The sequence below is a fragment of the Eulemur rufifrons genome, chromosome 27 (genome assembly GCF_041146395.1).
Source record: "Eulemur rufifrons isolate Redbay chromosome 27, OSU_ERuf_1, whole genome shotgun sequence".
NCBI lineage: Eukaryota > Metazoa > Chordata > Mammalia > Primates > Lemuridae > Eulemur > Eulemur rufifrons.
This window is the reverse complement of record NC_091009.1, coordinates 15,614,083-15,626,975: the sequence shown is the minus strand read 5'-3', so window position 1 is coordinate 15,626,975 and position 12,893 is coordinate 15,614,083.

Below are 12,893 nucleotides of genomic sequence, written 5' to 3'. Positions count from 1 at the left end.
AGAAGCAGGGGGACCTCGTTTCCCAAGCCTCGGGGCTGAGTTGCAAGCATGAGGCACAGCCACAACTGAACCGTGGCTCGCTCTCCTATCTCTCCGTGCCAGGATGCTGGTTATCAATCTCTTCCCCTTCTCAGACAGCCACAAAAGCTTTACCATTTGCCATCAGGGTCTACAGCTGTGGGCAGCTTCAGCACTCTCCCCCTCCTCTGAATATAAAATAAGCTCTTTCTAATCCTCCATTTTTAATGACTTCGGGCAATGGCTTTCATGTCCTCCCTTCCAACTCATGCTCTACAGCCACCCAGCATCAGGCAGGAAGGAAATTCCACAGCCATCAGAGCCAAGAACGGGCTTCAACCGCAGCCACAGCCAGAGGAAATAGCGGAGTGGAAACTGGGCCTCTCAGGACACTTCTCTCACTGGAATCTCTTCCTGGATGCACAAAACCCTCCGGGAAACACCAGGTCTCAGCGAGATGCCTTGCTCTCGGGCATGTGCCGGGTGCACACTAATGTCTGTGCTGAGGGCGGGAGGAGGGACAAGGGCTGTGTGGGTTGCACTCTGATGCACAGAGATGCTGAGCAAATTCTCCCTGACACTTTTGCTTGAGAGACAAGGCCCTGGGAGGAATCAACCTTAAGACACTCGGCTTTTCTGAGACCCTCTTCCTTCTAGGCTCTTTTATTGAAGAATTCAAAGGCTTTTTAGAAATTCTGCCCAGAATGCATTGACAAAGTTCCTGATGACAATGCTGATGTTTCCTGGACAGTGAAAAATATCTTAATCTCCAAGGCACAGAGTGGAAGCAAAGAAGCATTTCTAATATCTCTAGAGATGTAGATGTTTGGGGCAAAGAGGAAACAAGAAAGGACAAAACAGAGAGCCTGGGATAGAATTGACAGAAAAATGGTTCTGAGCCATAAGGCATTATATAGAACAAGACTTATATTTGTATAGCACGGTCACAACTTACAAAGTGCTTTCACTTTTCTAGCTGCACTTCTTCAAGGTTTTTAACCTCCTTGTGCCTCAGTTTATTCTGGGGAGTTGGCAGAATTAAATAGCATCGTGGAAGGCAAGCACCTAGCAAAGTTGCTCAGCACATCTTGACCATTGGGAGGTATCGTTATTCCTCCTACTGAGCCTCACAGACACGTTTTTGTTTTTTTCTTTTTTGAGACGGGGTCTCACTGTCTCAAAGCGTAGCGGCACAATCATAGCTTACTGCAACTTCCAACTCCTGGGCTCAAGTGATCCTCCTACCTCGGCCGATTTTTTATTTTATTTTATTTTTTGTAGAGACGAGCTCTCACTATGTGGCCCAGGCTGGTCTCCACCTCCTAGGCTTGAGTGATCCTCCGGCCTCAGCCTCCCAAAATGCTAGGATTATGGGCACGAACCACTGCACCCAGTCCCACAAACAAAGTTGACAGTAAGTTGTTCTCATTTTACAGATTACCAAACCAAAGCTGCTCAGAAACCCCCAGTGAAGGGCCCAGAGTAATTCAGTTAGTGGTCATAGGAAGACTGGAACCCAGGACCTCCAGTGCCTTTTCCACCCCATGCAGCATCTCTGTGTGCTCAGCTGCTGCTGCTGACCAGCCACTGAGATCCACACTTGGAGGGGTTTTCTTAGTGGAAGTATGATGGCTTTTGCTTAGCCGTTCCCCCCACACTGTGGCTCAGTCCCCTACGAGTACCTGGCATTTGTGGCACGGCCATTGTGGCTGAGGAACTGTTCTCCAGGTCAGAGTTCACTGACCCATGGGAGGAAGACCTCGGCCTCATTAGCACGTTCAATTCCACTGGACAAAGAATATGGACATGAGCAGCTTTCCAGATTCCTTTGTGTGTTAGGCACTATGTGAAATATATATATATATATACACACACACACACACAAAAGCTAAACGCATCTGAAGGCCAGAGGTGGCCTACCTTGGCCTGGCCATGGTAGGACGTGGCCACACTACACACTCTACTCCCCACTCACCCACTCCCATCAACCTGCCAACTCTAACCCATGCTTCTTTCGGGAAACTTACTCTGAAGATGGGCAGAGAACAAACAGTTAATAAAAACCAGTCTACTGGATTGATTGCTCATGGGACTATCATTCTCAAAATAATAACAGCTATCATCAGCATCATACCGTGTTGCATGTTTAGAGCTTTTAACTTTTCGCAAGCACTAATATAATCTCATGAATACAGTTATCTCACTCCCACTTTCCAGCACCTCCTCCATCTTCCAAGAAAACCCTAAAGTTTTTCAAATCTGTAGGAAAAAAATAATACAAAATTAGCCCAAGTTGCAGGATGGGGTAAGCTCTCCTTCATAATTTCGCTAGGCTGTAAGCAACCCAAGGCTGGGACCTGCAAGAACCATAAAGCCACGTTTTCAGTACGTGGTCCAACAATGGATTGATGCTGAGTGGCTCTAACACAGAGAGAGAAGAGCCACCCTTCTCCCCCGTGCTCCAAAAAACACTCACTAACTGGATAGCCCTGAGAAGGACTCATTGAGTCCTCGCCTCCTGTAGGTGGCAACTGTGCCCTCACCTCCTGCTTGGAAATTGGTGACCCCCATTGTATTTTAATCTCCCTCGAACCCACTGTGATTGTGAGTCCTTCTGCGTCGGAATGTGTCACCAGAGTTAGTCACCAGCAGCGCTGGAGACCTGAACACCGACTAGAAACAACACAGATGCTGTGTGCAGCCAGACTGCTGTGCAGGCGACCCATTTAAAACAGCAGCAGAAAAAGACATGAATGGAACTAAAAATAAAGAGCCTGTGCTATAGTCCGGGTATCAATCTACAGTATTTTCAGTGCTGGGATCCGAGGGAAGAAACACGATCACTTTCGACCAGAAAGCAGGTTTCAGGGGACCTGAGGGGCTAGGATTGAGGAGCTTGGAGAATAACAAAGGACATTTGCAGCTTGGCACCTATTGAGTAGGAAGAGCAGGGTATTCCTGCACCCTTAGCCGGGCAAAGGTGGTGGGCTTACCGCTCTGAGGAGTCTGTTAGGAATAAATGGGGATGATGACAGGGGGACGATGCCTTTTTTTTTTTTCTGCCTTGCAGTGTCCTGCACCCCTAGCAGGACTCATGGCCCAGGCTGGCCTGTTGAGGGACCCACTCTGGCCCTGCTGGAAGCAGCTATTCTCACTTACCTGTCCGGCGGTGGGCAGCGCAGCTGGGAAAGTGTGGCTGGCACGGGCCCCAGCTGAGCATGGCTCGGGGAGGCCCTGAGTGACAGAGCCAGCCACTTCCTCCTGGTACCTGGGAGAGGGGGGCAGAGGGCGCCCACCTCAGCCGGTGCCCCTAGAAGAACGTCTGCAACACACGGCTCCCGCCGGCTCCGCTGCTCTCCAGCCTGTGCAGCTCATGAAAGGGGGAAGAGCCAGGGAGCGGCGGAGGAGGGGGTGGGGAGGCGGAGGGAGGGGAGGGGGCACTCTGACAGATGATGCGCGCTGCCACGCAGAGCCGGGGGAGGACCGCAGGCTCCAGCAGGATGGCACTGCCTGTGTGGCTCTCCCGCTCGCTCGCTGGCAGCTGCTTCCCAGGGGCCGGTGGCTCTCCGGAACCCAGGGAGAGGCAGAGCGCAGAGGGAGGGCGGAGGGTGGAGGCGAGAGAGGGAAATCACCTGGGTACCAGGAGGGGAGGCAGGGTAACTGGCGTGGGGGAGAAAGGACAACCCTGCTTTTGCTCAAAAACAGTCCAGGGTGGAAATGTTTGATTTATGAGACAGTGAAGGGGAGAAGACAAAGCCCCCTATTCCTGGTCTGGGTTCAAGGTTGTCTCTCTCGCCTCGCATAACCAGCAAGGCCACTTGGCTTAGGATTTAAGGAATGGCTTGAGCGATTCATGTCAGACACAGCTCCAACTTTCTCAAAGAGAAAACGATCAGACATAACAGTGTACAATGCAGGACATGTTCAGTGTCATTTGTCACCCTATGCTGCAGGTAATCCTGAGTACCCCCTCTACCACCTGCCCAAGCTGTGACTCAGGGGTCATGGTGGCAAGAACAGGCGCTCTCTGCTCGCAATGGACCCATTAGGTGACATCCTCCAGGGGGATCCGGAGACGGAGAGACTGTGTTACGTGATGTTCTGTCTGTAAAGTTCCATCTGGATAGTCAGGAGAAAAATCTCTGGCCAGCTTGGGCCAGTGCCCCGAGCAGCTCTGGAGTGTGAGGGACCCTGCACGTAGACCCTCGAGTCTCCTAGACCCGCCATCCACAGGCGGCAGGGTCGCTGCACAGGCCTGGGGCTGACAGTCACCAGCTCTGTTTACAACCACAGCCCGAGAAAGAGGCTGACGGGGAAATAAATAAACAAACAGTGGAAGCCAGAGGAGACCAAAGGAAGCTGCAGCTGGGAACTCTCCACAAGCACAGCTAATGAGGGGAGAAGAGATCTCAAGCAGGGGCCTCCTCCAGAGGGAGGGAACAGGGTGCAGAGGAGGTGAAGAACGAGACCGTGATTTCTATTTCTAGGCAAATGTCCTTCCCTACTACGAGCTCCCTTTTTTTTTTTTTTATAGTCAGATCTGTCACCAGAGCTCCTGACAAGCACTGACCCAGGAGCTGACCCCTCGAGGACGCTGCCTCTGCAGACATTCCCCTCTCCATTTCACGGCTGCACAATCCAACAAAATCAGGTTGATTCAGCAAACAACTGCTGGGAACCTACTGTGTGCTGTGGAGGATGCGGAGATAACGAAGACGACTTTGTCACGCCATAGGTGATCCAGAGGAGGAGAGAGAGACTTCACTAGCTGACTCCAATGCATGCAAAAGGGAGTTATGTACTCAAAGAGCACCATGGAGATGCTGGCGGGTACAGAGGAGAGACTGAGTCCAACTGGGAAGGTTAAGTGTGGACTGTGACCGGCGTAGGTGACTGGGATTGAGAATGCAGGGCTGAAGAAGAACAGCCTGGGCAAAGGCACCTTGTCTGGAGGTGCCTTTGTGTTTGGGAAATGGCGAATGTTCTTCCTGGGAGGCAGGAGTAGAAATCACCTGGGCTGTGACAGGGGCTGAATGGAGCATGTCATCAATGGGTCCATTGCGAGCAGATAGCAAAAAAATCTTTAAATAAAGAAGTGTTGGCCAAATCATGTTTATCCTCAGATCTGTGTTTTGAGAAGAGACTAAGGGGAGAGGGATTGGAGGAAGTGAAGCCAGTCAAGGGTTATTGCAAATTCCTACGGGGGAGAGGATGAGAGCTAAAGTGAGACAAGGGACCTGAGAGGAAAGGGACAGTGCAGGGACCTGGGGAGGCTGAACAGGCATAACCTGGCCTGATGTTAGGGACGGGGTGAGGTCAGAACGGAGGAGGATGGGAAGGAGTTGAGAATGACTATAATCTGTCATTTGAGAACTAGTTTCGAAGGTAAGGGGCGTAGCAGGAAGAGCAGATTTTGGCTGGCCAAAGGAAACCTATGATGTGTTTGGTTTGGAATTAGTTGAGTTCTGCTGATAGCCCAGAGCAGAAGATAAAGAGGAGATAGCAAGACAGCGTTGGATCTTAGCAAAGGTGGGAGCCCTCTGCTTGATGGCAAGCGATGATGGCAGTGGATGAAGTCACTCAAGGGTAGCAAGAGAAGAGAGGCTGCAGGAGGAACCTTAAGAAATGACTACATTTGAAGGAGGAGTACAGAAGGAGGAGACAACCAAAGATATCGAGAAAAAAATGTCAGAGAGAGAGAGAGAGAGAGACAGTAGGAGAAACAGAGGACTGAATCATCACTGCCACAAAAGCCAGGAAAGATGAACTTTTGAGAAGAGTCAAATACCGCAGAGAAGTCTATGTGGGGGAAAACTGAGAGGAAAATGGCAGACTGAATATCAGTCCTTGGTGCCTACTGAGAAACTGGGTTAGAGTGGTGGCTCTCACACTTTAAGGAGCACAAGAATCCTCTAGAGAACTTGTTAAAACATGGATTGCTGGCCCCGACCCAAGTTTTCAACTCAGCAGATCTTGGGTAGAGTCTGGGAATTTGCATTTCTAACAAGTTCCCAATGATGCCAGTGTTGCTGGTTGGAGCACTACATTTGACAACTCCTGGTTTAGAGTATTGCTTTCCGATTTCCAAATCATGGCACATATAGAAAGTAATTTTTGTATGGAACAGTGGAGTAAATGGAGCCAGAGCCCTACCAGGCTGCCCAAAGGCTGGGGGAAGAAATATCCCAGCACATGGCAGTGTATGCTAAACAAACAGGTCGGGAAGGTTCGGCTTAGAGGAATGAAAGGGAAAAAGGCCAAATAGCAAAATGTGAGTGGATGGCTAAGCTGGCAAAGCAACAAAAATAGATTTTGGTTTCAGGAACAGGGGCTCTCAGCCACCTTTGTACTTCCAGCACCAGGTCAATATCTGGCATGTACAGGGACTCTAGATTTGTTAGCATAACCTGAATTGAGAAGTTTGGCTGATAAAGAAAAGGGAGAGGTTGTCACCTGCAGAAAACACAGAACCAACTGAACCAATACAGAAAATGCCGAAAATACAGAAATCAAGGAGACAAAAAACTCCAGCTTTAAGAAGGCAGAAATATTTCTTCACCAAGGAATTTCACGAATTGCTTAGTGAAGAAGGATCAGAAGAAATAACAGACACACTGTAGTTTGTGGTACGTCTACCCAGAGTTACAATACATATTTTCTAAACTGTATATGTACTGTTGTCTGGTAGACGTGGGGCTTTAGGAACTTTCTGGTATTGTGAAGATCCTTGTATTAGTTCACTTGCCAATATTTAGTCAAAGTGTTTATTCTTTTTTTTTTTTTTTTTTTAGGGTGAGCAGACGAGCATTGACAGGAAGAGATGAAAGAGAATGGACGTACGAGAAACTTACACCATCTCACACCTTGTCTTGTTTTTTTCCCCTTCTTTTAATCGAAAGGAATTCTCCCATTAAATCATAAGCTAACCGAGGGCAGAGGCATAACTAACTCATCTTTTTATTGCTAGTGCCCAGTGAGGTGCTTGTCACATAGTAGATGGTTCCAAAAAAAAAAAAAAATCTCTGTTTTTAAGAGATAAGAAGGAGGGGGAGAGAGGGGATGGGGAAGAAGGTAGGGAGGGAAAAGAGGAAAAGGAGACAAGGTATGAAGAATTTGGGAAGGCCAGGGAGCACGAGCACAGATGGAGAGTGTGGTGGGCAGAAAAATGGTCCCCAAAATGTCCACACTCTAATCCTGGAAACTGTGAACATGTCACTTTCCATGGGAAAGGGGACGTTGCAGAGGTGATGAAGGGTAGAGTCCTCAAAATGGAAAGAACATCCTGGATTATTTGGACAGGCTCACTCTAATCACACGAGTCCTTTAAAGTAGAAAAGGAAGACAGAAGAAAGGGTCAGAGACAGGCAGAAGAGGGAGTGGACATTGGAGCATGAGAGGGACCTGGCCCGTGATTGCTGGCCGTGGAATGGGGGAGGAAGGCCGGGAGCCGAGGAACACGGTCGCCACTAGATGCCGGAAACCACCTCAGCTGATGTCCGCCAAGGACACGGGACATCAGTCCTGCAATTGCAAGGAATTGAGTGCAGCCCAGCAACCCGCATGAGCAGGGAAAACAGATGCTCCCCCAGAGCCTCCAGCCCAGCGAGACCCAGGTCAGACTCCAACCTACAGAACCGTGAGAGGATAAATCGGTGCTGTTTAGGTCACTACTTTTGCAGTAATTTGTTGTGGAAGTAAGAGGAAACTAACACAGAGGGGCTGTTCTTGGTTGTAGTAAGGGCATTTCTTGCATTTCGACAGGAGCAAAAAGGAAAAGATAATGAATATTAATAAACAATGTAGAGATATAGAGGACTGTTAAAGAACCCAAATCAGAAATTAGATGGACTCTGCCTTTTAGTGAAATGTAAGGTTTAAATATCTCTATAAGAGTATGTTACACACACACACACACACACACACACGCACACTCCACCAGTGAATGTCTGTGCTAAGTCTTAAGTAATTTGTTAGGATCCGTTCCCTTTCCAGGCATATCTTACTTCCAGCAAAAATAGCTTTATGTGTCTGACTGATTAGTCTCTGCTGAGAAAGGCTTTCTTTGCTCTCCCATACGGTATCATCTGTTACCAGGAACACAATCAGTGCTTAAGGCTTAAGAGGAGAAAAGTAGAGAGCGGGAGAGGAGAGTCTCTCGCAGTAGGAAAGCAGAGTCTGCCCACCGACGGAATGAACACAAACACAAAGCAGACACTCCATGGAAATAAACCAGTCCTAGGATGGGGAGGAGTCAGGGATTCCAGGTAGAAAGAAAATAGGATGGATGGATAGCTAGCTAGCTAGCTATGGATTAGTTCATAGTCAAAGGAACAAAGAACGGTGCAGAACTCCACCACATGGAACAATCTCTATAGAGCCACAAAAGTTCAACTCCCCCCATACTTGGGCACACACGGGCAAAGGCCTGCATGTGAGTGTACACACACACAAACACACACTCTCACCAGTGTCACTCACACAGTTGAAATCTTGTGAGCATCTCAAGGTTACTTACAGGGAATAGAATTTGAAATACCTGCCTGAGAATCTGTTGTCAGCCTGACCATCCCACGAATGACCCTACGGCTCCACCCACCCTCCCTATCCCATTTCCAATAGCAGCAGACAGGAAGGATGAAGAACAACACTCCAGAAGGTTCCAGAGTCAGGGAGGTACTCTAAGTACAAATCCCGGTTCAGCCACTTACCAGTTTTGTGACCTAGCAAGTCACTTCAGTGTCTTTTCCTGTAAAAGAGGGACAGTCATCGTACCTGCCTCATAGGATTGTCATGAGAATGAATTTATATGTAAAGAGCCCAGACTACTAATGGATATCCCCTCTGCCTCTTCATAATTCACGCTCCTTTGACATCCCATAATGTCCTGCACTTGTCCCAGTGCAAAAATGGTACACTATTTTTTAATTACTTTTTTCTTGTCTGTGTCACTGTGCTAGACCACAAGTTCCATGAGGGCCAGATCTGTCTTTTTTTACTAGGCTTTCCTCACCTTCCCAGGTGCTCAAAATATTAATGATGAAATGGAGTTTTGCCTGTCATCCTAATTATTAACTTCTTAAGGTATAAGCATAGATGTTTAAAATATTTATCTGTACCTAGCTCTCTCTTTAAGCAAGTCATTTAACTTCTTGGGGTCTCTATGTCCTCTTCTGTTAAATGGCGAGGCTTAACTAGGTTATCTATAAATTTGTTTCCAACTCTATAATTCTACAACTCTGTACCCCATTTCTCCTCCTGGTCTCATCTGATATAAATTGTTAGAGCAGTTTAGACAAAAGACACTTAGAGATTTGATAAGACCATTATTAGGGAATCATCAACAGCTGTGGTAGATTGTTGGCGTGATGGCCCTTAATTTTCTCACAGCTCCCTGAATCCATGTCCTTGGCTACCCTCTCCCACACTGGCTCTAGGTTTAGCCATGTAACTTGCTTGGCCAATGGGACAATAGCAAATAGGATGCACGTAGAGGCTGAGAAACACTTATGAATTGGGGCTTGCTCTCTCCTGCTGCTCTTGGAATCCTGCAGCCTCCACATTAAGAAGCCTGCACTAACTGAATGAATGAAAACATGTGATCTAGTCACCACTATTGTACCACGCAACAGCCAGGCAGCTGCCAGTATGAGTGAGGTCATACTGGACAATCCAGCCACCGGCCAATCTACTGGCTATTGACAAATGAGTGAGCCCAGCCCAGATTAGCTAAGGCAGCCCAAACCAAAAGGATTTCTCAACTGACTTAAATAATCATAAGCTAATAAATGGTGGTTGTTTTAAGCCACTAAGTTTTAGGATGTTTTGTTACGCAGCGAAAGCTCACTGATACACCATGGAATAGCCCAAATTTCAGCTCTATTCCCTGAACATTAGCCATTTTTAGTTTATCCACCCCAACTTCATTTCTAGTTTTAAAGAGCAGAATTGACATAAGTGAATAAATGAAATCTGGGCTCTATTAGAAAGTTTACTTGTGTTCCTTTCTTCTGAAACCTTGGTCAACCCTTCTTTTTCTCAGGGTGGTTAATGTTTTTCTTGACTATAATATATGTATTAAGTTACCTATCATGACATATTTCACTTATTGACTACAGCTTTGGGAGCTGACTTCACGCCAGCTATTTTGCCCAAATGTCCAATCTTTCCAAAGAAAGTGCTTACTCTTGGAGAAAAGGAGTCATCTTTCTTTGTCCTTCACAGTGCTCACTGTAGCTTTTCAGTGATTTCCAGACTTATAAATCATGACCTAGTAAAAGTTTTTAAAATTCCCATGCAGCAACCACAGGGTCCTCAATCTCTTATTTTTCTAAATAAGAACATTAAAAAATGGTTATGGCTGGGTGCAGCAGCTCATGCCTGTAAGCACTTTGGGAGGCCGAGGCAGGAAGATGGCTTGAGGCCACCAGTTTGAGACCAGCCTGGACAACATAGCATGACCCTACCTCTAAAAAAAAAAATGTTTTTAAAAAAATTATCTGGGCATGGTGGTGCATGCCAGTAGTCCTAGCTACTTAGGAGGCTGAGGTGGAAGGATCTTTCAAGCCCAGGAGTTTGACGCTGCAGTGAACTATGATTGGGCCACTGCACTCCAACCTGGATGACAGGGCAAGACCCCATCTCTAGAGTGAGACCCTGTCTCTAAAAAAAAAAAGGTTATCTGCTATTGCCATCATTTTATAAAATAAAGATAATTTTAATGCCCCCCAAAAGGATAAAGAACATAATCTCAGAAGGAAGGATAATTCTTTCCACAAAGGCACAATTGGCAACCTTGCACCCACATAAAGCTTTCACTATATAGAAACTGCTATGGAGAAATATATACACCCATACGCATGCATATGCACACGTATATGTACGTGCACCCACAAACATACTACATTGTGTTGGTTTTTTCTCTTGTTTTTCTGTGGTCAGCGATGACTTTATCTTTGGCACCTATAGATAGACTGTATTTGGGAACCACTGGCCTACATCATTGAATACGTGAAACAATTACCTGGAATCCCAAAGAACCACAACCAGAAAAGGTGTTTGGTTAGAACATCTAAGAAATATCTATAGCATTCTGCTATAGGAGCTAGTCTTTTTTCACGTTGACTCTGGAAACCTACACTGGAGCAGGCTTTGACCCTCCTCCCACTGGAACAGATCCAAGGGAGACAAGTTTTCAGTGCCGCAAAAATAGATATGTTGTAATAAATAGCCACAACTTACATTTTGCAGAGCACTTTGAAGGAAAAAAAACTTCCCTCATTTTAGCACACTCAGAACCTCATAGCTATTGGAGCTCAAGAATCCTATTGAGGGGAATTCTGTGGGCCAAGTCCAAATTTCAAGTAACTACAAAACTACCTATAATCACTCTTTTTTTTTTTAAGAAATGGGTTCTCACTATGTTACCCAGGCTGGGTTCAAACTCCTGGCTCAAGCTATCCTACTGTCTCAGCCTCCAGAGTAGCTGGGACTACAGGTGCTGCCAGCATGCCTGGCTCTATGATCGCTCTTAAGTAGCTATTTAAGAAAGCATCTCCTCCAACTCAAACTAATATCTTGTGTGAATGGCCTGGGATACAGAAGTGGTCAATAGACAACGAAGAAGCAAGTGGGATAATAAAAACAGAAGAGACATTTCCTAGTCCACACCAACTGTGTCATTCACCTAGTCTTTAGATATGAGAGACTGGAGGTAAATATTAGAACACACTACAGTCTGATGTACACATGCACATGCTTAAGATAAATGTTTAGTTACATACATTCTGTGTCTGGTAGATGTGGAATTTCAAAACTTCCACAGAATCCTGCACTTATATCTTCCCACTTAGGAGTTTTTGTGCCTATATATGGTACTCAATAGGAATTTTGTTAAAAAGATGAATGAATGAATGAATGAACCTTCCACCAGGGAGAGAATTTATTTATTAATTCAGTCAACTTATATTTACTTAGCATCTCCTATGGGCCAGGCATTGTGCTAAGGATACCATTGCTAGGGCTGCTCCCGTGAACGAAACAATCTTGGTTTCTTCTCTAGTTCTCATTCTCCCCGCTCTGTCTGTTTCTCTGTCAGAAGCCATCCAATTTAAGAATTCAACAACTACTCAACTCATAGATATCCCAAAGCTAATCTCAACAATGACCCTCTTTTGTTTCTGAACTACTGTTGCTCCAAACCTAGGCTCTGCCTGACTTTAAACCCTTAGGTGTGGTGCCCTGATTTCAATCCTGTCTTTGTACCAGTTAGCTATTGCTGTGTAACAAAACCACTCAAAACCTTAGTGGCTTAAAATAATCACCGTTTGTTATTGGTCATGTATCTCTGAGTCATTTAGCTGATTCTGCTGATATGAGCCAACCTGGGCTGATCTTTGCTGAACCAGCTTATGAACCTGAAGTCAGCTAGTGGATCAACTGTGCCTGGCTAGTCTGGAAAGGTCTCACTCACATGCCTGGCATTTGGCTGTCTGTTGGCTATCGTGATAGGGGTGGCTGGGCCACATGCTTCTCATCATCTGTCTGTCTAGCCAACGTGTTTTTTTGTTTGTTTGGTTTTGGTTTTTTGTTTGTTTTTTAATAGTAGAGGTAGGAGTCCCAAGAGAAACAGCAGAAGTGCAAAGGCCTCTTGAAGCCCAGGTTTGGAACTGACACAACCCCACTGTGCTACAATTTACCAGCTAAACCAAGCCATAAAGCCAGCCCAGCTTCAAGAGGTAGGAAAGCAGACTTCACATCTTGATGAGAAAAGTTGCAAAGTCATAATATAAAGGCATGGCTATGGGGAGAGATAGAAGGTTGGGGCCATTTGTACGATGGATCTACCACAGTCCTAGCACTTGAATTTATTTCTAGAA